Source organism: Macrobrachium nipponense, chromosome 25 (assembly GCF_015104395.2).
Source record: "Macrobrachium nipponense isolate FS-2020 chromosome 25, ASM1510439v2, whole genome shotgun sequence".
In the NCBI taxonomy this organism is placed as follows: domain Eukaryota; kingdom Metazoa; phylum Arthropoda; class Malacostraca; order Decapoda; family Palaemonidae; genus Macrobrachium; species Macrobrachium nipponense.
In genome coordinates this window covers 13,013,129-13,037,730 of record NC_087214.1, presented here as the reverse complement: position 1 = coordinate 13,037,730, position 24,602 = coordinate 13,013,129, and the positions used below count along the sequence as shown (strand labels likewise).

Genomic DNA, 24,602 nt, shown 5'->3' with positions numbered 1-24,602 from the left:
TGAACTACAATATTTCATATATGTCCAAAATCGCACTCATCGCTTAAATCTACGGAGGGATTTCTATTACATCACATTTCAGAGTGCAAAAAAGGCAATTATCCCTATGTTTCCATCAGTAAATTATCACTTCAACTGGTTTAAGTGATGTCACACATTATGGTCGGTTCCATAACAATAGACCGGACCTGCGAGTTTCTATATCGTGGTGTTACTCACGTCTGTCATTAGGGTGAGGGACCTATGGGGCAAAGGAAAGATTACTGTGGCAGTGGCTAGGATGGAGGCTTTATTTTGTTATTTTTGCACGATCAGCTGTTGTTTTGCTGTGTCCACCATATATTTTCAGCGTTGCTCCGCTGGCAATGGACACCTGTAGAGTGCTGGGGGTTGGATAGAGGCATTCATTCGGGTTGGCTGGTACTAGCGATTTGCATGCACTGCTGTTAACCAGGAACTCTGTATCTGATCTTTTGCCTGTTATGAAAGATTATGTTTTTTGCTTGTACATGGAAGGAAGACAGCGAAACCAGTCTGTCCACTGCTGACGTCTAGTTTGTTGGGTTGCTGCTGCGACCACTTTGCATGTATTTTGACATGCAGCAGTCGTTTTCGCATTTTCGGGCGTCATTCCCGAACCACCAGTGGTAGAAACAAATGCCCTTGGGACGTTCTTCTGTTTTGGGGATTGTTTTTCCACCTGAAGCTCCAGTAGCAGTGTATGGGGGTGAAGGACCCCTCTAGATCGCTGTCCTCCTCTGCGTCAGTCTACTGCTGTGGGTGTGGTATGGCTGGTGCTACGGGTGGTTGTGTAAGCTCAGTCGACTTGTGGGCCAGGTGGACAGTGTTGACCATCTTCAGGAATCAGTCGAGGTCTATGGCTAATGCATAGGGGTTGGCAGAAGCTGTTAGGCGGGGTAATTTTGTGAGTGGGATCTCACAAGGCCCAACATAGTCTCTGAGCAGCCATCTGCTGGTCTCCTGTTGCTTCCCACATGTTGTCTAAGAACTTATTTGCTTTGATGGCTGACAGCATGCTGAAGGACGAACTTCGTTGGTCCTTCAGCGCTTTGTAGGTGATGCTACCAGGTGGTTCTACGGAGTTAGGAAGCCCATTGGGTTCCTAAATTTTCCTATTTCGTTGGCAACAGTTAGTTAACTTGTGGAGGTTAAACATCCAGGTAACTGATCACACATTTGTGAATTTTTCTGGTACACAAAAGCAGTTTTTGTGCCAGTATAGCATTTTTTACATAGCTGCAAGATTTACTGAGTAGACTTGCCAATCTTAATGTTACCTTGTAAGTGGTCTTCCATTGTAGCAAAATAATGTAGACTTAAAAGTCCTTCTAGGCTTTCAGAGATTTACCACAAACTGACAGCTAAACAATAGGTTTGCCTTTCAGAATAATGGGGGTCATTTGCTTGAAGACCCCAACCAATAAATCTATCAGATCTGCAACTAAAATTTTAGATAGTAAGGAAGGATCATTTCCTTCATGCTGCCTAACAGTAAGTAACAAACATTTACTCCAAATATATTTCATGATATGGCAGATGCGTTACCATATACAAAGACCTCCTGCTATGTGTAAAACTGAGCCACTGATTATGCTGAACATCCAACGATGATGGCAGGACATGGATCTTTTAGCTTAGCTTAATTCAACTTTTCTGTTTTGATATTGATATGTGATTGTAATAGTTATGAAACTTTGTCTTCAGTGGCAACGGTGTTCTCTGCTGAAAACTGTATCAATGAAGGCAGCATTAGCTCTGAGGTTGTCATTCTCAATGGTAGATATAATTTGTTACTGGTGATCAGTGGTAAGCATGGAGTTTTAAATCAATCTCTGGAAGTTGCACTGACTGCTTCTGGAATAGAATTGGGGAGGACTGGTGAAGTTTAATCGCTTCACTAGAGTTGATTTTAGAAATATACATTTCGAAACTTACGTAATAGAAAGTTACAAGAAATCAGTATGGTGAAGCACTCGGCATTAGTTCTGGTCATTTCAATACCCTTCTTATAAATATATTGTTCTTAATTCTGTTTTTGGATTTGAATTTCTTTTGACTGCACTACTTGGTAGTTATCATTTGATCTTGTGTAAAACTCTTCCACAAGGAGAAGAATGAAGTGTGATTAACATGGATTCACTAGTTTGTCTTTTGGTAGAAAATCAGCAATAATTCACCAGCACAGCAACCTTCATATAAGATTTGAGGCCAATGTGGAAATTTTCTTATTCAGTTATCAACAGTGCCAAGTATTTTCACCAATTTCGACGGGCTGTCACAGGAAGATCTAATATATATATATAATATATATATATATATATATATATATATATATAATATATATATATATATATATGTGTGTGTGTGTGTGTGTGTGTGTGTGTGTGTGTGTGTAAAAAATAAAATCCAACAAGGCTTGACCCCTGTAAATTTTGAGGCAACGATATGTCATGTTGGTAAGTCATCCCTCTAGCCAAATTTTTCTTCTCTGTCATTAAGGGAGCAAATAAACTAAAATAAGTATCAACCACATTTTTAGACGACAGATCTGTTAATCCTTTTGATAAGTGTGGCATTATCTGTTGTAGGAAGATTATTATTCATATAAGAGTTGGAAAGACGTTTTCATCTAGGTATTCACCAGGTAATGTGAGTATGTTAGTGATCAGCAGAAGTTCAATAAATTCTTTTATCAACAGATGTTTTCCAACCTTTTTGTATTGGCCCGTATGATGATTTCATAAGCATAACCTCAATAGTTATGCTATCATTCCTTTCTGAGTCACTAAGTGAGATAACCACAGTTATCTTAGACAAAGGGATAACTATAACTTCTCTAGCAACTCCTTCGTCAGTGGGGACAAATACCACTCTAGAGGGGTCGTGGATTAGTTTAGTCTACTTGCCTGCAACTTCACCAGTCTGATATCAATAATCCGAATTTGAAAATGTCATTAATTTGAGAGATTTTTGTGAAATATTCGAACTAAAAATGTTTAATGAAACTATTTTATGGAGGAATTTTATCTAAATGTGTTTCTCATCTTACATTCTTCCTCCAAATAGGACCCATAGTATGCCGCAGTAGCTGGATAGTAAACGGAACTTCTTGCTACCTCTTCAGCAATGTAACTGCGAACTGGGAGACAGCCAAGCAAAACTGCATCGACATGAAGAGTGATTTGACAGTGATCACTAGTGATGACGAATACAATTTTCTTTTAGGTCAGTATTCATTCTTGTTTGTCAGTGGTAAAATCAATTCTTGTTTGTCAGTGGTAAAATCAAAGTAGTGCTGAAGGCAAAAGCTGAGTGACATTCAGAGTCCGTTTTGGTTCCAACGGAAACTCACGAGAGGTACTACAGCAGTGGATGAGATATTCTGAGTTTTTAACTGGGGAACTAACTGTCTAATGAAAAGTGATTCTAATGAAAAGTGATTCAAGTATTGGCACTTGATGGTCATTCAGAGCTCTGCCTACTATTTCAAAATCTTTGTAATTGATATTATATTACAAAAAAATTTTGCAATGTCCCTTATACATGAAAATTTTGGATTTGCTAATTTTATACCTGTTCCAACTTGCGTCACAATGAGAGTTTAATCTCACCTTCAATAGCCTACGAGTGGAGCCTAAGTACTTCCCCAGGTCGCATCTGGTGAAATTGAATAAATAAATGTGTATTGAGGTCATCAAAGGGTGCCATTGAATTGAAATTAATAAACCAGCAAGCCAATGACAATTAAGTCTTTATTCAAATATAAAGAGTGTCTTCACCCTTTGATGATCTCGGGAGTCATTTATTTAATCAATTATTTAATCAACTGCCCCAGATGTGACCTGGGGAAGTACTTGGGCTCCACTCGTAGGCTGTTGAAGGTGAGGTTAGACTCGCATTGTGGCATAAGCAACCGAACAGGTATAAAATTAGAAAATCCATATTTTTCATGAATAAGGGACCACGCAAAAAATGTAAATAAAATATCAACTACAAAGATTTTAAAATAATAAGCAGAGCTCCGAATGACCATCAACTTTCAATACTTGAATCACTTTTCATGAAAAAGCGAGTCAGTTCCCCAGTTGAATACTCAGAACATCTCGTCAACACCGCTGTAGTAATTCTCGTGAGTTTCCGTTGGAACCAAAACGGACCCTGAATGTCACTCAGCTTTTGCCTTCAGCACTACTTGGTAATCTTTGATCCTTTTAACGCTTTTTCCTTTAATACTTTTATTTAAATACCTTTACTTGCTTTTTTAACCTAGTCTGTTTTTAACTTTGATTCTCTAATTTATAGCTTCGAAAATGGGACTCTCTACTCTCTCATCTCGTCTCTCTCGCTCTCTCTCTCTCATCTCTCTCTCTATATATATATATATATATATATATATATATATATATAATATATATATATATATATTATATATATATATACAAACACATTTATGGATCCGCTAGTGACTGAAAATTTCAGAAAATCTTGCAAATGGTATAAAATCATGGCTTGAATATTATATTTTGTACCAGTGCCTATCCAAGCTGTTAAGATTGAATATATATGCATTCCTAACTACATATATATATATATATATATATATATATATATATAATATATATATCTATATATATATCTATATATACATATATATATTATTATATATTGCTACTTTCAAAATGCATGTTTCCCCTCTTTGAAATGTCATGTAAGATTGTGCAACATTTTTTCAGATTCCTAGATAGCTTAGAATAGGATGTTTTAGAATGTGTGTTCAGATTTCGCATTACATGTTGTAAAAGAATATATATTAACGTAGAATGTAAAAAGAGAGAGATTTTTTGTCTGTTCGAAACTACGAGTGTTTAACTTTTATGTCAACACTGTAAGATTAGAGGGTCTGCGAGATCTGTTTGCTTTCCTAAATCTGTCAACGCATGTGATAGCGAGAGAATTGAGTCTTGCATTGTTATCAAAACATGTCAATCTTAATTGTTGCTCAGCCTCCGTTTCGATCGAGTAGAGTATGTCTTTTTTTTTTTTTTTAACAGACTGGACTCGTACGCGTATATCTTTGATCAAAACCACGTGCATGTTACACATTTCTTTATGAAGATTGCATCAGATTTCAAAGCTACTGGAAGCATTCGTGACAAGAACGTTTTGTATCATATCTGCCCTGTCTAGCTTTTCCGTAAAGGAAGGGATTTCATTCTATCATAGAACCTCGAGGCATTAACATCTCTTTCTCGCTCTCTCGCTCTCTCTCTCTCTCTCTCTCTCTCTCTCTCTCTCTCACTCGACATCCTTGAGATTGTATTAACGTAACGTAAATTGGTCACTCGTAACGTTTTAGAACTTCATATTTGATATTTCTTACAGTTTATTTAGTGTTATTTAGTTTCTTTTGTGGAATCTGAAGTGTTATATTTTTATTAGTTGCAACTAATAATGGATAGGAATTGTGTTTAACTAATAATGGATAGGGAGTGTGGTTAACTAATAATTGTTAGGAACAGTGGTTAACTAATAACAGATGGTTATGAAGGTTTGGTAAAAACTGTTGGTTACAGTGTTTTGAGTGAAAAAGATTTACACTTACACATTACTGATTTTTTTGTGTTTTGTGTTTGTTCCATTGTTTGTGCACTATTTCATTTTCTTATTGAAGTGTGTCTTTTTATTTTATATTTTCATTTGTATTCACAATTTAATTGACTTAGTTATTTTCATTGCTTTATCATTGCACATTTAATTAAATTTAACACTTGTGAATTAATTTGCATTTACTTAGAATTCTTTTCAAGATTTATTGTTGTTTAGCACTTGTGAATTAATTTCAGATTTTCAATTATTGCCTAACACTTTTGAATTTTGATTGAAGTAATTTTCTTGAATTTTGTGATAAATTAATTTTGATTTAATTTTACTTAATTTGATTCAAGAATTAATTAAACTTTACTTTGTTTTCAAGTAACAGTAATTTTCCCTGATATTGTGAATTTCACTTATAAATTTTGAGTTTAATAATAAATTTTTGTATTTAAAATTTTTATAAGTATTTTATTTTTATCCCAGTATATTTTCATATGATTATGATTATGATAGGCAGAAACATAGAGTGGTAATTGATTTGCTTTCCTTCAATTTACTTGAAGTGACTTAGAACCAGGGAAGTACTTAGACTTCTGAAATCAGGGAAATACTTAGACTTTTAAAGTTGTTGATGGAGTGATGCCCTTTGATTAATTTAATTACTTACAAGATTACCTCACTCCTGTTTTGATGAACTTAGTCTGATTTTCTGCAATACTGGTAAGTGTTAAGGGATCACTGTTGCCTTTAGAGTATTCAGTCGTTTAAACGTGTTATGATGGTTCAGGTGTTTGGCTTTTGGGAGGTAACATTAAATGAATGGTAAGTGTAGTAACCAGATACTTGGCACTTCGTAACATTGTTTAATGGTGCCCAGACCCGGGAAAGCAGATTTCATTATCACTCTAGAATATACTGGTGGTGTTAGGGATATATTTTGCTAGGAGAGTGACCATATAGTTTTTATTTTGCATTTATTGTATTGAATTGTATGTTGATAACTTAGAGGAAAATGGCTCAGTTCAATGTTCAGGAATTTTTAGCAGCCCCTTCCATCCAAGTTTTGTCTGAAACCACTCTGACTAGAGCACAGTGGAGCGCTTTAGCAGAGGCATGTGGTGGTTATGTGTCTACTAGTATGGTAAAGGCACAAATAAGATGTATTGCTATGGAATCATTGATAAAATCTGGTAGAATAACTGATGAAGATGAGTTAGAATTGGCTCAAGAGTTGTTGAATGTAGCATGTGCTGATCTCATAAATAAGCAAGCAGAAAAGAAAGAGAAAAGTGATGCAGAGTTAGAGCTTAGACGCATTGAAGCAGAAGAGAATATGATTAAGCTAAAAATGCTTGCTGAAAGAGAGAATAGACAGGGAAAAACAAGAAAGAAGAGAAAGAGAAGAAGAAAAAGCAGCAGAAGAGGAAAGAGAAAGGATAAAAGAGGAAAGAGAAGTCGTAAGACATGAAAGGGAAATGGAATTGATAAAAGCTAGATCCACATTACCTGTAACACCGTCTAACCCTAACCAAGGTAATCAAGACCCTGTATTTGATGTAGTGAGAGTACAGAAGTTAATCCCTAAGTTTACTGAAGAAGCTCCAGATGAGTTTTTTGATCACTTTGAGAAAGTGGCTTCAGGTATGGGATGGCCAGAGGATAAATGGTCAGTTTTGCTACAAAGTGTCTTGATTGGTAAAGGGAGAAGTGCTTATCTAGCCTTAACAGCTGATCAGTGTAAAGACTACAAGGTACTTAAACACAGTGTGCTACAAGTTTACCAGATGACCCCAGAGTACTACAATGAAAGATTTAGAAATTTAAGAAAAGATGAGAAGGGAACATTCTTAGATTATGCTTACAAAGTGAGAAGGTGTTTCAAACGTTGGGTAGAAGCTGCTAAAGTAAAAACTTTTGATGAGTTAGAAGAGTTACATGTTCTTGAACAGTATCTTAAGGGAATTCCTGAACATATAAGAGCCTATTTAAGAGAGAGAGAAGTGAAGAAACTTGACAAAGCTGCTACACTAAGTGAAGATTACAATGTCAAGTACCAGAGTCAACAACGCCCAGGTTTTAAGTCTTTTCCAAATAACAGGAACAAATTTAATGGGAAACCTTCAAGTGATACTACTAAGAGTACACAAGGTAATACAACTCAGCAAGCTAATATGAAATCCTCATCCAGTTTTTCAAGACAGTTACAGAAACCTAATGTTGTCTGTTTCAAGTGTGGAAGAGTAGGACACTACAGTCAAGAGTGTTACCGGAATCAACAGCAGTCAAAGCCAGTTGGTCAAGTTGTAAAAGGTGACCAGGTGAAACAAACTACGAAGAGCAGTGTGGGAAAGAATCAGACTCCAGAGAAGAATGAAACTAAACAAGCTGAATGTTTAGCAACCAGTGGAAATGTTACCTCAAGCAGTGAGTGGCTTAGCAGTGTGGAGGCTTTTCAGCCATATATCTATGAGGGTATGCTGTCAACTCAAGAAGGAAGTATGCAGGTACCAGTCAAGATATTACGTGATACAGGGAGTAACCATAGTGTGGTAGTACGTGGTTCTCACCCTCAGTTGGAGAAGAGTCTCACAGGAGATTCAGTTATTTTGAAGGGTATAGGAGAGGAAGTAACTCCTATATGCCGCTTACACCTGTCATGCGAATTGGTGACAGGGAGTGTTGATTTTGCTGTAAAGGACTCACTGGCTGTGGAAGGTATACATGTTCTGTTGGGGAATGAAGTTGGTGGTGTGCCATTTATTCCTTGTCCTGTAGTGACAGACAAACCATTGAGGATTAGTCCTACAGTAGAGTTGGAGAAGAATAACCCCCACCTGTTTCCTAGTTGTGTAACTACCAGAAGTATGAAGAGGACTACGACTGTAAGTGAAGAAACTGAGGATTTACACACCCAAGAAGGATCAAGTGAAGGATCTTTGTGCTTAGAAGAATTAATCCAGGGAAGTGAAGTTTCCCAAAGTGCTGACCAAGAAGAGATTTCACAAGAAAATCAAGAAGATGACGACGACGATGAAGAAGAAGAACCTGATGTTCCTGAAGAAACTCCGAGTAGTCAAAGTATTACTGAAGACAGTAGTGACACTACAGTAGCTGAGTTAGCAGATATTGAGAATTCAACCCTTGAAGTTGGTTGGTCAAGTGACAAGAGAGAAGCTGATGAACTTGCAGAAGAAGGATGCATCGTTAGCTGATTTGTTCTTCAGAGTTGTTGATCGAGAAGAGATGCAACAAACTCCTACCTGTTACTATCTGAAGGAAGGTTTGCTGATGAGGAAGTATAGACCTACAAATATACCAGGAGATGCTGTATGGGGCTAATATCATCAAATTTTGATTCCATATCCATTGAGAAAGCAAGTGGTTGCAGTAGCTCATGAGTCTGGACATATGGGAATTAGGAAGACTGTGGAGAAGATCATGAAATATTTTTTCTGGCCTGGACTTCACAAAGATGTTAGCAGGTTCTGTCGTGAGTGTCATACCTGCCAGATAGCTGGAAAACCGAATGAAACCATCAAGAAAGCCCCCCTACAACCTATAGAAGTTAGAGGAAAACCTTTCAAGCAAAGAGCCTATCGCTTATCACCGTATCATCGAGATGTTTTGAAGAAAGAAGTTGAGTATTTGCTGCAACATGGATTAGCAGAACCCAGTTCAAGTCACTTCAGTTCTCCATGTGTGTTAGTGAAGAAGCCAGATGGTTCATTTAGGATGTGTACTGATTATAGGAAGCTGAATTCTATCAGTGTGGCTGATAATTATCCTTTGCCTCTTATAGATCAGTTACTTGATAATATTGGGCAAGCCAAGTTTGTTTCCAAGATAGACATGTTGAAAGGATATTATCAAATTCCCTTAGATGAGAATGCGAAGTTGCTGTCAGCTTTTATTACTCCATTTGGACTATATCAGTATGCTGTTCTGCCGTTTGGTCTGATGAATGCACCCGCAACATTTCATCTAGTGATGGATCAATTGCTAGGATCAATAGAAGGAGTAGGTGTATACCTAGATGACATCATGATTTACTCTACAACGTGGGAAGAACATCTGAAGGTTCTGAGGAAAGTTTTCAAGAAACTACAAGAAGCAGGATTAACAGTCAACTTAGAGAAGAGTGAGTTTGGAAAGGCAACTGTACAGTTTCTTGGGTTTGAAGTTGGGAAAGGCCTTCTTGCTCCAGTAAATGCTAATGTAGAAGGTATCCGTAAGGCTACCCCACCTACTACCAGGAAACAGCTACAGAGATTTTTAGGCATGGCTGGATTCTATCGTCGTTTCTGCCCAAATTTCTCAGCCGTAGTAGCTCCCTTGACAGACTTGACTAGTCCCAAAGCCAAATTTATTTGGACTCCAGAGTATCAAGAATCCTTTGAGAAGGTAAAAGCCATTTTAACTTCAAGACCAGTACTTCAAGCTCCAGACTTTGACAAGAAATTTGTGATACAAGTTGATGCGTCGGACTGTGGCGTTGGAGCTGTTCTACTTCAAGAAGATGAAAATAATATCTACCATCCTGTGTGCTTCATGTCTACAAAATTGAAAAAAACATCAGAAAGTATATTCGACAATTGAGAAGGAAACTTTAGCCTTAATCACCGCATTGAAAAAATTTGAAGTGTATGTGAATAGACCTAGGATTGAAGAAATTTTAGTGTTGTCTGATCACAATCCACTATCATTTATCCAGAAAATGAAAAATCATAATCAAAGACTGACCAGGTGGTCTTTGTGCCTGCAACAGTATAACTTAAGAGTGCAGCACATTAGTGGCAAAAACAATGTAGTTGCTGATTATTTATCTCGTTGCGAATCGTTGGATTCAACACCGTGATAAAAAATCTTCTGGGGGGAGGTATATTATATATTGCTACTTTCAAAATGCATGTTTCCCCTCTTTGAAATGTCATGTAAGATTGTGCAACATTTTTTCAGATTCCTAGATAGCTTAGAATAGGATGTTTTAAAATGTGTGTTCAGATTTCGCATTTCATGTTGTAAAAGAATATACATTAACGTAGAATGTAAAATGAGAGAGATTTTTGTCTGTTCGAAACTATGAGTGTTTAACTTCTATGTCAACACTGTAAGATTAGAGGGTCTGCGAGATCCGTTTGCTTTCCTAAATCTGTCAACGCATGTGATAGCGAGAGAATTGAGTCTTGCGTTGTTATCAAAACATGTCAATCTTAATTGTCGCTCAGCCTCCGTTTCGATCGAGTAGAGTATGTCTTTTTTTTTTTTTAACAGACTGGACTCGTACGCGTATATCTTTGATCAAAACCACGTGCATGTTACACATTTCTTTATGAAGATTGCATCAGATTTCAAAGCTACTGGAAGCATTCGTGACAAGAACGTTTTGTATCATATCTGCCCTGTCCAGCTTTTCCGTAAAGGAAGGGATTTCATTCTATCATAGAACCTCGAGGTATTAACATCTCTCTCTTGCTCTCTCGCTCTCTCTCTCTCTCTCTCTCTCTCTCTCTCACTCGACATCCTTGAGATTGTATTAACGTAACGTAAATTGGTCACTAGTAACGTTTTAGAACTTCATATTTGATATTTCTTAGAGTTTATTTAGTGTTATTTAGTTTCTTTTGTGGAATCTGAAGTGTTATATTTTTATTAGTTGCAACTAATAACAAATAGGAATTGTGTTTAACTAATAATGGATAGGGAGTGTGGTTAACTAATAATTGTTAGGAACAGTGGTTAACTAATAACAGATGATTATGAAGGTTTGGTAAAAACTGTTGGTTACAGTGTTTTGAGTGAAAAAGATTTACACTTACGCATTACTGATTTTTTTGTGTTTTGTGTTTGTTCCATTGTTTGTGCACTATTTCATTTTCTTATTGAAGTGTGTCTTTTTATTTTATATTTTCATTTGCATTCACAATTTAATTGACTTAGTTATTTTCATTGCTTTATCATTGCACATTTAATTAAATTTAACACTTGTGAATTAATTTGCATTTACTTAGAATTCTTTTCAAGATTTATTGTTGTTTAGCACTTGTGAATTAATTTCAGATTTTCAATTATTGCCTAACACTTTTGAATTTTGATTGAATTAATTTTCTTGAATTTTGTGATAAATTAATTTTGATTTAATTTTACTTAATTTGATTCAAGAATTAATTAAACTTTACTTTGTTTTCAAGTAATAGTAATTTTCCCTGATATTGTGAATTTCACTTATAAATTTTGAGTTTAATAATAAATTTTTGTATTTAAAATTTTTATAAGTATTTTATTTTTATCCCAGTATATTTTCATATGATTATGATTATGATAGGTAGAAACATAGAGTGGTAATTGATTTGCTTTCCTTCAATTTACTTGAAGTGACTTAGAACCAGGGAAGTACTTAGACTTCTGAAATCAGGGAAATACTTAGACTTTTAAAGTTGTTGATGGAGTGATGCCTTTTGATTAATCAAATTACTTACAAGATTACCTCACACCTGTTTTGATGAACTTAGTCTGATTTTCTGCAATACTGGTAAGTGTTAAGGGATCACTGTTGCCTTTAGAGTATTCAGTCGTTTAAACGTGTTATGAGGATTCAGGTGTTTGGCTTTTGTGTGGTAACATTAAATGAATGGTAAGTGTAGTAACCAGATACTTGGCACTTCGTAACAATATATATATATATATATATATATATATATATATATATATATTTGTGTGTGTGTGTGCGTGCGCACGCCCGTAACATAGGATTTTTTATGCTCTCACTTAAAAAATGAAAACTTTTCTTAATTCTCGCTTGATTTACCTAAACATATTTTGGTGGTGATTTCAGTTAACGGCTCATGACTATCATTGGGGCAGTAGAAATTTAGATATTTAGGCCATAGATTGGATTGCATAATACACAAAAAAAGGATATGACATTTTCTTATTTCTGTAGAAAACGTTGTGGAACGTGCTTGGATTGGGATGTATTCCCCATATTTAAACAAGACGTTTTTGTGGATTGACGGCACTACTCCAACTATAAACAAGTAAGTGTTAAAGGAGGTTTCTATCAAGAATTCCATATCTCTTAGAGTCTCATTACAATTGATTCTGCATGGTTATTTTCACTAATGCTCATTATTTACTGACATTTTGATAAAATAATAGATATACAGTAGCCCATCCAAATGGGTATGAAAATGCTCAAAGTGTGGACACAAGAATTGTGACTAGGCAAGCATAGGCTAAGCTACCTCTGGGCTCTCCAATGAAAATTTAAACTCAATAAGTTATGGAAAAAAACTATGGAGAAAGAATTATTCATAAAAACACAAAATACAAATTAATAATGATAGCAAGAAAACTGCTGCCATTCAAGAGGAAATTACACAGCAGCTTAGCCAACTAAACCTATTTATTCATGACCAAGTAGCTATCCTCACACACAAGACATCCACAGGTGTTGTACAGCATGTAATCTATGTATAATGAGTGTTGTGTATGCACAGGTATAAAAGAAAATGTAGACTAAATGTCCAGGTTACCATTAATTTTGATAGATAAATCACATGTAAGTTTGATGCTGGAGAATTCATGTTCGCTATATTCCTACTGTTATTTTTATCTTTTATTGATACCTTTTTCTATGTACTCTATGACGTACCGGGAACACAGTTATGTTATCTATCTGTTGTCTGTATTGCATTATATGAAGTGTACAATTTAATCTAAACTGTCGGTGAAAAACAGTAATCATACAATAAGAAGCCCCACAGTAAAATTTAAAGGATTATACTATATAGCAATTCTCTCTCTCTCTCTCTCTCTCTCTCTCATCCTATCTCTCTCGCTCTCTCTCTCTTCTCTCTCTCTCACACACACACGCACACTCTCGTACATCTATCTATGTTACCCTATGAAAAGCAATAATAACGCTTATTACATTAGACATTTCACTGTACGTAATTAAAAGCCAGTATCCTTTGTAGCTGGTGGTAATAAGTAGGAGACATTATAATCCTCTTTGCCTGCAGGTGACCTTATGTCAGTTCTCATAGGTTTAGGAAAAGGTTCAAAAAGGTCTCAGCTAAGTGAGAAAAAGGCTCATCTTAGGCTAAGTGAGAAAAAGGCTCATCTTTAGGCTAAGTGAGAAAAAGGCTCATCCTTAGGCTAAGTGAGAAAAAGGCTCATCTTTAGGCTAAGTGAGAAAAAGGCTCATCCTTAGGCTAAGTGAGAAAAAGGCTCATTCTAGGCTCATCTAGGCTAAGTGAGAAAAAGGCTCATCTTGGCTAAGTGAGAAAAAGGCTCTCTTTAGGCTAAGTGAGAAAAGGCTCTTTTCAATGGTTAGCTAATGAAGAAAAAGGCTTCATTCCTTGAAAAAGGCTCATCTTAGGCTAAAAAAGTGGAGAGAAAATCATCCTTAGGCTAGTGAGAATTACTTTGGCATGACACATGAATTAGGCAAGGGAGGTGGCTTGGAACAATGGCAGCAACTGTATTAGGATGTGACTCCAGAGCAGAGAATGAGGCAACTGGATGACTTGGTGGCGACGGACTTATACAGGCAATGGGCCGGGGGTTGGGGAATGGCAACACAGAAGAAATCCTCAAGCCTACTTTGAAAAAAGGATTGCTACTATTAAAGCTCGAAGATGTTTCTCCTTGTTTTACAAAGGGGACCCAACAAAGGGAACAACTAACCATTCTCTGTCATAACTGGGATAATTTGAAAACCTAATCAGAATGTTAAGAATATCTTAGACCCTGCTGAACCTAGGCATTGTCGCAACCATCATCATCGTCATCACGATCAGCATCTTCACAACCAGCAGCAACAGCAGCAGCGGTGACCTTCTCTTCATACATGGTCTGATGCCCAGGATCATTGGTCTTCATCCATCCATTCATGGGAGTAGTTCTCCTGAATGTCCTCTCTGATTTTCCTGTAGTATTGCTGGAAGGTGGCAATCTCAAACCTCGGGAAATCAATAGTGTCTCCTCTCCTGCATACAGTTTGCATCAAATGTATTTCAAGGTAAGAAAGACATCATTCCCAGCAGGACCTCAGTTGTGGATTGTTGAATTTAGGGAGTAATTATAAATATTCTGCAGAGGCCATCCCTCAAGAATATTCACGTCAAGCTCCATCTTCTCCTCCTCTTCCTAGAACACCACGAAAACTTCATCCAGGAACCTCTGCCAATGGTGTTTCTTTGCTGCCACAATAATACCCTGGTCCATTGATTGACTTATTGAGCAAAAAATTATCTAATACAGCCGCAGTCAACAACCAAATCGTTTCCAATATGACACACGAGCGTGCTATCGAGAAGCAGGAGAACCTTCACCTGATCTCAAGGAATGAGAAACTCCTGCGTTTGGTAACGAAAGCTTCCTGGTAGAATTGGCCATTAAACCAATCGGTAATAATATTAGTTATGTATTAAGCCTTTATAGAATGGTAAAATATTAGACAAAACCTATACATGGATGCCTCATGAGTCCAACTACTTCAGGTTTTAGCTTGTGAATCCCCAAGGCATACCTATGCGCAGCGCATAGCAGGCAAACATAGGTTTTTACCAGGTACTGTTTTTTCTTGTTCATTGCCAAGTTATAGTAGGCCTAGAGCTATAAAATAACAGTTTTGTCAATGTTGATTTGAGATTCAATAAGTAACTGTTTGTCAATCATATGTATGAACTTCTTGTAATTTTCATCTAAAACTTTCCTGAAGTATCCAAGTCTCTCCCATAAGTCTTATAATTGTTAAGTCCACACCAAAGTTTGAACAGAAAAGCCTAGAAAAACCAATTTTCAGAAGTATATAAATTAATATTGATGTACAGCCCCATAAACTTCTCAGCAGCCCATGAACCATGCAGTTCCTGAACTTTCTTGTTAATACCACATTAAAACAGCCATTTACGATTCCTTATACCTTAGTTGGATCATGGTCTTACACTGAAGCCTTGTGCCTGCAGATGAGTTATACCTTGGTTAGATCATGGTTTTATATTGAAGCCTCTTGCTTGCAGATGAGCTATACCTTGGTTGGGACATAGTCGTACATTGAAGCCTTTTGCATTGCAGGTTAGTTATACTTTGGTTGGGAGGATATGGTCGTACATTGAAGCCCTTTGCTTGCAGATGAGTTATACCTTGGTTGGGAGGATATGGTCTTACATTGAAACCTCTTGCTTGCGGATGAGAAAAAATGATGAAATCAGGTATACAATACAGCACTGCAGAAAAGCCACTGTATGTGTATGGCCACATTTATGTGCAGTGTATTGTACAGTATATATTGTATATGATATTGCAATACAGTAGGATGGCCTATTACATACACCCCAACATTCTTTCATTTCTGGGACCAACAACTAAGGAAGTTAAAAAGTTCACTATATTCTTTTTTTTCCACTTAACGCCAAAACCACTGAGCACTATAATGTAAAGCATCCATAAGTAAGCCTTATATTATACAACTAAAGGCTATACCCTATTTTCAGATCACTGTTATATACAGGAAACTCCAGTGACACCCCTCTTTTAAATGTAAAAAGTAAAAATACAAAATCTGTATGCTAATGTTTATGCCTTTTATCTAATCTTTATGTGATGCACTCTGTATTTTATCATACTTTACTGAGGAATGAAAGTTATCTCACAGAACTACACTCCAGCTAACTACAGGTAGTGGAAGCTGCTAAACAAAGCCCCATTGCCTTAAAAGCATCTGATGTATTGTGACAGTACAATGCCGTGCATTTCTCACCATACAGTAACTCTAAACCAATATACAGTACAGTATGAAACTATGCAGTACGCTAAATAAAACTTATAATAAGCAACTTTACATCAATATGCATATGATAATTTATGATGCTGTACAAAGTCATTCTATCGTGTGATAATTTCTAGAATAGAAAAATCATTAAAGAGAGAGAGAAGAGAGAGAGAGAGAGAGAGAGAGAGAGAGAGAGAGAGAGAGAGAGAGAAAAGAGTTGCACGCTGATAAAAAATAAGCCATACATTAACTTTTATAGCATTTTTCAAATATTTCTAACTTTGTAGCGTTACCGCATGTTGGACTTTTACACCAAAATACAGAACAAACTTAAAAAAAAACCAATGCGCATTACTGTGCAACAGCTAACTGCAGCTGGTGGAAGTTTAAAATGATGATGGATTTCCTAGACTGGAGAACATTGACCCTCTGTTACAGTACACTGTGTGATGAAAACTGGCTGAAATGTCATACAGGGCAATTGGCCTGGGTATCAGTAACAGTTTTGCAATATTGTACTTTTGAAAATCCAACAATGTTCAGATGAGAGTTATCAACATATTACCCACATGACGGCCAGCTGTCATTCATAATAGCTGATCTTGACCAACATTTCTTGTCTTGACTAAATCTCCGAGACACTAACGTTAGTATAGTGCAGTCAGTCAGTGAGATGCACAATTTCCCACACGGTTGTCTTCGTGACACCATACTGATCAATTACCTTTGCATTTTAAATCTGACTTTGTTATGGCGAACTACATTCACCCGATTGCACAGAGAAAGGTGCAGTCGGTGGCGCAGTGCAGATGGGGAGGGAATGGACGATCAAGGGATTACTGGAACTCTTCTTAGAGATTTATTACAATATGAAATACTAAATCCAGAATTCCTACATTTTAGTTAGCAGTGTCTTATGCTAGTGTGTGTCAGAGAAAAATATGTAGAGAATGTGAAGAGATACGGGTAAAGAATGGAAGACTGTTGGTGTGTGTACCTGCAAATTCATTACTTGTGTTCAGCCAGAAAACTCTGAGAACCTAACACAATACACAATACACAATAACCAATAGTTTCTACTGCTTCACTGCTCTAGCAAAATGAATAAGAGTCATTAAGCAAGTCTGAGTGACAGGCAAGACTTACTGATAGAAAAATATAAGGATGGGATTTCTGCAAGTACATTATTATTATTCAAATAGTTTAAGCAGACCCCTGAGCTGACTATTTCCTCTCATAAGATTAGCCAGAAGGATTAGGATGGAATAGCAGGCCTAGGCCATAAGTCTAGAACTGGGAACAAATAAGTCATTCGTGTGATGAATGAATGACAATGAAATTTAAAAGAAAAAACTATATAAGGTATATGCTTTTACAATGGAGCACAAACATACATTAAATACATTTACTCGTTTCCATACATATATAAAACAATATTAAATAAAATCAAATAAAAACTATTAAAATTCAAAATAAATATCTTAAAATGTGGACTGCCCATTAAGTGGATGCGTGTCAAACGAAGACGCGTCAGAATTACTTATGCTGTGGAAAATCTAAAGCGTACAGATGAGGTCCATTCATCTATTTTTTATCATGGTTTTAGCAATCGTTCGTTCTGCATGCTTTATGCGTGATGCTGTATAGAACAAAATCGTCCATATATAGTTTACTTTTAATCCCAACCGGTAGTATGTTATTGATTTCATTAACTGCTATGTAAACAGAGTACCACTATGGACACTTCCTTGAGGGACTCCATTTTAAAGTAGGAAGGCTTTTGAAGCAAAAAAAATCATTATCTATTCTCACCTGAGGAAGATGTCCACGTATGTTTTTATTATGTAATTATTCTAATAATATTGCCTACCTCGACATAGTGTCGTATGCCTTTTGAATGTCAACAAAGACGGTTACTGTTGCTTGCTGTCTTTGAAATTAGATAGAGGTATCTAATTTAGACAGATTAAGCAGTGAACCAAATCGGGTAGGGCTCAATATTTTTTTTTTACGAATGCGCCATGAGGTCGTGCAATTACCATTTTCTAATTTTCTTCGAGAACTTACATAGACAACTTGTTGAGGAGATTGGTCTATAATTACCCACATTACTAGGAGCTTTTCTAGGTTTGGGTATAGGAATTATTTTCACATTTAGCCAGTCATTAGGAGACAAGTTTCGGAGCCATCAATGATCGTAAACTTTTAATAAGTACGATTTTGGCAAAGGTGATTGGTGGCAAATCGTTTCAAAGCAAATATCACCATCTTCAGGAGCAGATATATTACAGTTCAAGAGAAATGTCGCAAAAAAGACGGATCCACATTTCAGCGACAAACCCTCCACAATGTCAGGTTGTAGCAGGATGGAAGAAGAAGGGCAGATGGCTGTCGAAGTGTCGTATCTGTGCATTTTTTTCTGTGCTAATGTAAGCCTAGTGATGACCAGACTAAGCAGAAAAGAAGAGGGGAATTTGTAATCCTAAATTATTCGTCATTCATATTGAATCATAAATACAATATCCAAAGTATATGATTTACAAACAAGAGAGTCGTGTGAGGCGAATTCTCTTGATTTCGCAATAAATCCATATTGTGTCACGACTAACACCTGTCACCTTGAATATAAGATGAAATGCAACAATTGAACTCAATTTTTCTCTTGAACTGAAGGAAGAAATGGCGTGATAAACTAGTCTCTAATCTGGCGTCACCAAGTTTACGTGTGGGCTAACATTCCCATGAGAGTCATTCTTTCCTGGGGCACTACACAGTATATAAACTACAGGAAGTACGTGGCATGTTCTTCTCCTCGTTAAGCTGGTCATTCCTAGAACCCATTGTGTAGCTATGCTATAAGTGTTAACGTTATCTCTAAGCATCCGTACTGATATAGTGTTTCTTCTTGTTTTTTAAAGTAATTACATTGTTACTATGAGATTCAGGGCCTCTGTAACACGGTTTTTTCGCAATAACTTTTTATCTATGCATTTCATAAATATAACGCTTATTAAGAATACATATTATATCAACACAAATTTTGAGTGTATTCTGCACTACGTAGGTTGAATAAATTTGGTACTTATAATGTAAAAGTGACCTTTTTTGAAGACGGGCCAACTTACTCAGAGAAAAGGTTTCGAACGCACTCGTTACGTAACTTATGACAGCATTTCTTCCCTCTTTCTCGATGGATGATTGGCTACACGTAACGAAGGCTAAACCTCTGGCAACAATGACATACAAATTTAAATACAAGCAAAGCAGTACACCTTTATGAACTCTGGAACCTCTCCACTGATAATTGTCATAATGAACAAACCAACAAAATATGTTAATATATGCAAAAACACTTCGATTATTAGTCTAACTCCCAAAATAAGTTTCCTAAGAAATTACAGTCTACTTTATAGGTCACAATCAGATTGACAAGATGTAGAGAATAGTTGGTAATTATCAAAAACATAGTAGACAAGCTTGATTTGATAACTGCTATATCCAATGTCAAGCAATTTTTATTTATTGGCTATCTACCTATTTACTGAAAAAAAATAGCCGGTACCGTATATTGGCTTTAAACTTCACCAATAATTATCGACAGAATGGTGACTTCATGAGGCTCCACCCACTTTCGCCTCGTTATAATTCAGGATAACACTGAAGGCTATCATGGGCATTGTTTGATTAGAAAATTTAACTTCTGGCTATAAAAACTAATTTCTCGAGTAGTTGTAAAAAGTGCTAAATGATCATCAAGGATCCCAGCAGTTGGCCTAAACGTTTAATTCATGTATATTATTGCTATACTGTTGCGCGGCACTACTGCTACAGTAGTATTACTACGCTAGCACTGATACCCCACCCACATCTATGTATCGTTCCCCCATTCATAAAGTCTTTGGGTTTCAGAGCCAATGGAATTTCTGTCTGGTGGATGGGCGGGGCAACATTTAGTCAAGAGGTGTTTGTTTACCTTGCTTATGTAATGAATGTTTTTCGACTCTTGGCTCGTAATCATTGGCCATGGCGTCGGCTAGATCATTTTTACTCTATAAAAATTAAAACTATCGGGTTTAGGTTATTGATAATGCTGACAAAATTTGTGTGTGGTTGTAAAATATACATATGTCAACTTTCAGCTACATCCGATGCTTTGACAAGGAGCAAAGTCCAAAAAACCGTGTTACAGAGACCCTGAATCTCATAGTAGTTGTCTTGGTAAAAGAATAGGAGGATGTTTTGTGTAAAACTTTGTGAGATTATTAGATGTTATGATTTTGAAATGATACTTTATTAATGAACTACAGCAGTATTTATATGAATTGCTGGCCAATCAGAGGCCAGGATACTTACACAGTAACTAAGGGACCAACCACGTACAATTATTTTATACTAGCCTTTATGGCTCCTATATAGATGGAAATCAGATGTGCTCTCTGTTGGCGCCACTGGTGCATTACTATGTGGATTGTGGTGAAAATTACGGAATTTGGCAACGTCATTGTCTAAAGCTGGCAACGACCTGTCGCTTGCAGCATGAGAAATACAGGCTTTAGATTGCTGGCACATTAACCCGCCTGAGAGTTGACCAGGGTGTTGCAGAGGGTGTCCCGCCCTTGAAAACTAGTCTGGAGGATTAATGTGGTCAGGCAAATATGCTGGTTTCAGGTGGTCGATTGCAACCCAACCTATTGTGCTGCAGATTTCGATGAGGGAAGTTTTCTGCTTGCAATCAAGGACCTGTTAGGGGCCAGTGCACGGTTGGGTGAAATGCGGATGAATAGCATCGGTTCTGATAAATACATGTGTTGCCTTGTTAGATCCTTCGGGATAAAGGTCTTCTCATTTGGCTTTTAGGATGGGCGGCAAGGGGCGAATTTTCCGATGATGATAGGAGTCTGATGATGTTGGGTGAGGTGTTATTATAGGTGAAGAATTCACCAGGTATTATGAGCAGATCGCCATATACCATCTCGACTGCTGACAGGTCAAGGCCTTCTTTATGTGTGGTTTAAAGGCTGAGGAGAATGACCCATTGAAGTTGCGAGTACCAGTTTCAGGAGTTGCAGCGAGACATGAGGGCTGCTTTCGGGGTGCGATGGAATCTATCAGTCATGCCATTGGACTCGAGATGGTAGGTGGTTGTGTGATGCAAATGGGTGCCGAGGAGGTGGTACAGGGACGTTCAGAGCTGCAACGTGAAGTAGTGCCTCTGTCAGAGGTGATGTGATCAGTTACGCTGAATCTGGAAACCCATGATGAGAGGAAAGCACTGGCACATGCTACTGCCGATGCATCTGTCATAGGGGCCACTTTGGGCCATCTAGTAGTCGACCATTGTGAGTAGGTAACAATGCCCTTCCGAGTACGGGAGGGGTCCTACAATGTTGATGTGGACATGGGCAAAACAGCATCCTGGTTGATAAAAGGAGCCTACACCTAAATTAGCATGATGCTAGCTTTTGGAGAGTTGGCAGACAGAACATTCATGGAGCTACTCCTTTGCGTCTTTTGATATGCCAGGCCAGATGAAGCGCTTCTTCAGGAGGGTGGCTATAGATCATCCTAAAGGGTGTGCCAGAAAGTGGACAATGTCTAAGATGTGACGTCTTATTGACTCCACATGGGATGTATGGAGGTGGGTGGCCAGTGCTATCACAGAGGATGGAGGCATAGCAGGACTATTGTTGTTGAGGGGGACGTCGTGTCACTGCAGTGATGTTAAAGAGGTTTTGCAGGTGTTGAGCTCCGGATCCTGCTGTTGCTTGTCCAACAGCTGCTTGTAATCGAGGATGAGGTGTACTTCATCGATGGCGATTCTCGAGAGGGTGTCAGCAACGGGACTGTGTTTCCCAGGGACACGACGAAGGGGGCAGTTAAATTCAGTGATGGCTGACAAGTGGCGGCACTGAAGGCGTGAGCATTAGACTGGTGATTTATTGAATGCACTAGTGGCAAGTGGTTAGTTTGAAGGGTGAAAGGTGTGGCCTCCAAAAGAATGTTGGAAGTGTTTTGACAGTGAGGTATGCCTCCAGGAGCTTGTGGTCAAACGTGGAGTAGTTTTTCTCTGTTTTGCCGAGTTTCCTGCTAAAAAAAGCCAGGGGTTGAGGATTACCATGGATGATCTGTTCCAAACCAGCTCCTACTGTTACAATGCAGGCATCCATGGAAAGCAGTAGAGGATGACCTGACGCAAGGAATGAGAAGGCAGCGGCCTTGGTGAGGGCATTTCTGGCACCAGTGAAGGCATCTTCTTGCTAGGTCCCCAGGTGAGATCTTTGGGATGGTCTCCCAAGATGGCGTCAATGAGTTGCTGAAAAGAGCTCCTGCATTGGGGAAGCCAAATAACCTTTAAGGAGGTCCAGTTTTGAGAACATTTTTGCGCCATGCAGGAAGGTGGTTTCGCCAGTGATAGTTGGGATGGAGTAGTGGTTAGCCTCGGTGATCACATTCGACTTTCGGTAGTCCCTGCATGGGTGAAGTGTGCCATCCTTTTTTGTTAATATGTGGAGGTGAGATGTTAAAAGGACTGTATGCCTTTTTACACACACACCCATCTGCTCCATTTCTGCTAAGGTTTTCTTTGTAGAGGTGAGTTTTTTGGGTGGTAGACATAAGAAACAGGAGTGTGCTGGAGTACCCGAGGTCTTAATATGTTGGAAAATACTGCACATAGTAGGGATTTGGTAAGATTGACATAATTCTGGTTTGAAGATCTTTGGGTATTTGGCGAGCAGGTAGGCGAACTCATCTTTGGAATTGACGATGTGGAGGGCAAGTTCTGCGGGGGCTGCAGCTATGGGCTTGGTTGACAGATTGGTGGCATTGATGAGGAGCCTGTTGGTGACTTCCACAAGCAGTTGGTGGTGTGCCAGGAAATCCACCCTGAAGAGAGGTATTGAGATATCTGCAGCCAAAACCTGTCAGTGGTACTTTCTGCCACTGAGGTTAAGGGCAAGATGCTTCTGATCAAAGGTAAGGATGGGAGAGACATTAACAGCTGTGAGTCAGACATCAGATGGCTGTGGGTGTTTGGTTGGTTGACTGGATACAGGCAGAAGGGAATGGCAAGCCCCTGTGTTGACCAAAAAGTGAGTACCTGTGGTGGAATAGAGGATAAAAAAAGACAGAGGGGCTGATAGAACACATAGGATTGGATGTGTCAGGAGTATGGTTAGATTTAGGTACATTTCTATGTCCCCTGATTTAGGGATATGTACCTGCTATGGCTACCACGAGGGGCAGTAGCTGGGAATCTGTCTGGCAGGGAAGTGGTAATCCGGCAGGGCAGCGAGAACATAATCTGCCTTCGTCGATGATGACTGTACGCCCTTCATTCGGAGTGAGACTTTGGCACGATGGAACGTAGTGTAGGCGTCAGTCGGTGTGAAGGTTGGAAGTTGGGCAATAGTATCAGCAAGAGTGGCAGGAGGGGATGGTGATGTTTGTCGTTGGAAGAAGTCTTGGATATCTTTGTTGGGTGTCGGTTAGGCGGGATCACCACTTTAACAAGAGTTATTGAAGAAAAGAGCTATGATCTTGAAATGATACTTTATTAAATGAACTACAGCAGTATTTATAAGAATTGCTGGCCAATCAACGGCTAGGAGACTTACACAGTAACTAACAGACTAGTCATGTACAATTATTTGATATTATAGCCTTTATAGCTCCCATATAGATGAAAAACAGGTGTGCTCTCTGTTGACGCCAAGGATGCATTGCTATGTGCGACATACGAGGTCCATTCAAAAAGTATCCGACCTTGGTTCATAAAACGACAAATAATTCACCAATCAGCAAATTAGTTTTGTGGGAGTTGACAGAACTCTTACTGCGCATGCGTGTAAATTTTAAAAGCTCTAGTGTGTGGCGGTACCCGCCTGTGAGGGCTAGAGTGCAGACGTCCAGCACCACCTCGTCGGATTATCGTCCTTACACAACATGTCGGAGCGCATCGAGCAGCGTTACTGCATTAAGTTCTGCTACAAGCTTGGTGATACACAAGTGCAAACTATCCAGAAGATTCAGCAAGCCTTTGGCGATGAAGCCATGGGAATAACACAGATAAAGGAGTGGTATAATCGCTTCAAGCAAGGACAAATCTCAGTTGAGAGCAAGCCACGGTCAGGCAGGCCACTCACATGCAAAAACGAAGAATTAGTTGAAAATGTTCGTCGAATAATGGAGGACGACCGTCGTATAACCA

General features: G+C 38.1%; 1 long non-coding RNA gene across 1 annotated transcript in view; it reads left to right on the top strand.

Moving 5' to 3' along the window:
• The first annotated feature begins 3,032 nt into the window (after nt 1-3,032).
• The window catches only part of LOC135199164 (uncharacterized), a 22,872-nt gene continuing 1,302 nt past the window's right edge, over nt 3,033-24,602 (top strand). Inside the window, exons 1-2 of the long non-coding RNA XR_010310941.1 lie at nt 3,033-3,246; nt 12,557-12,650. This is a non-coding gene — a long non-coding RNA (uncharacterized LOC135199164). The remainder of the gene's footprint in view (nt 3,247-12,556; nt 12,651-24,602) is intronic.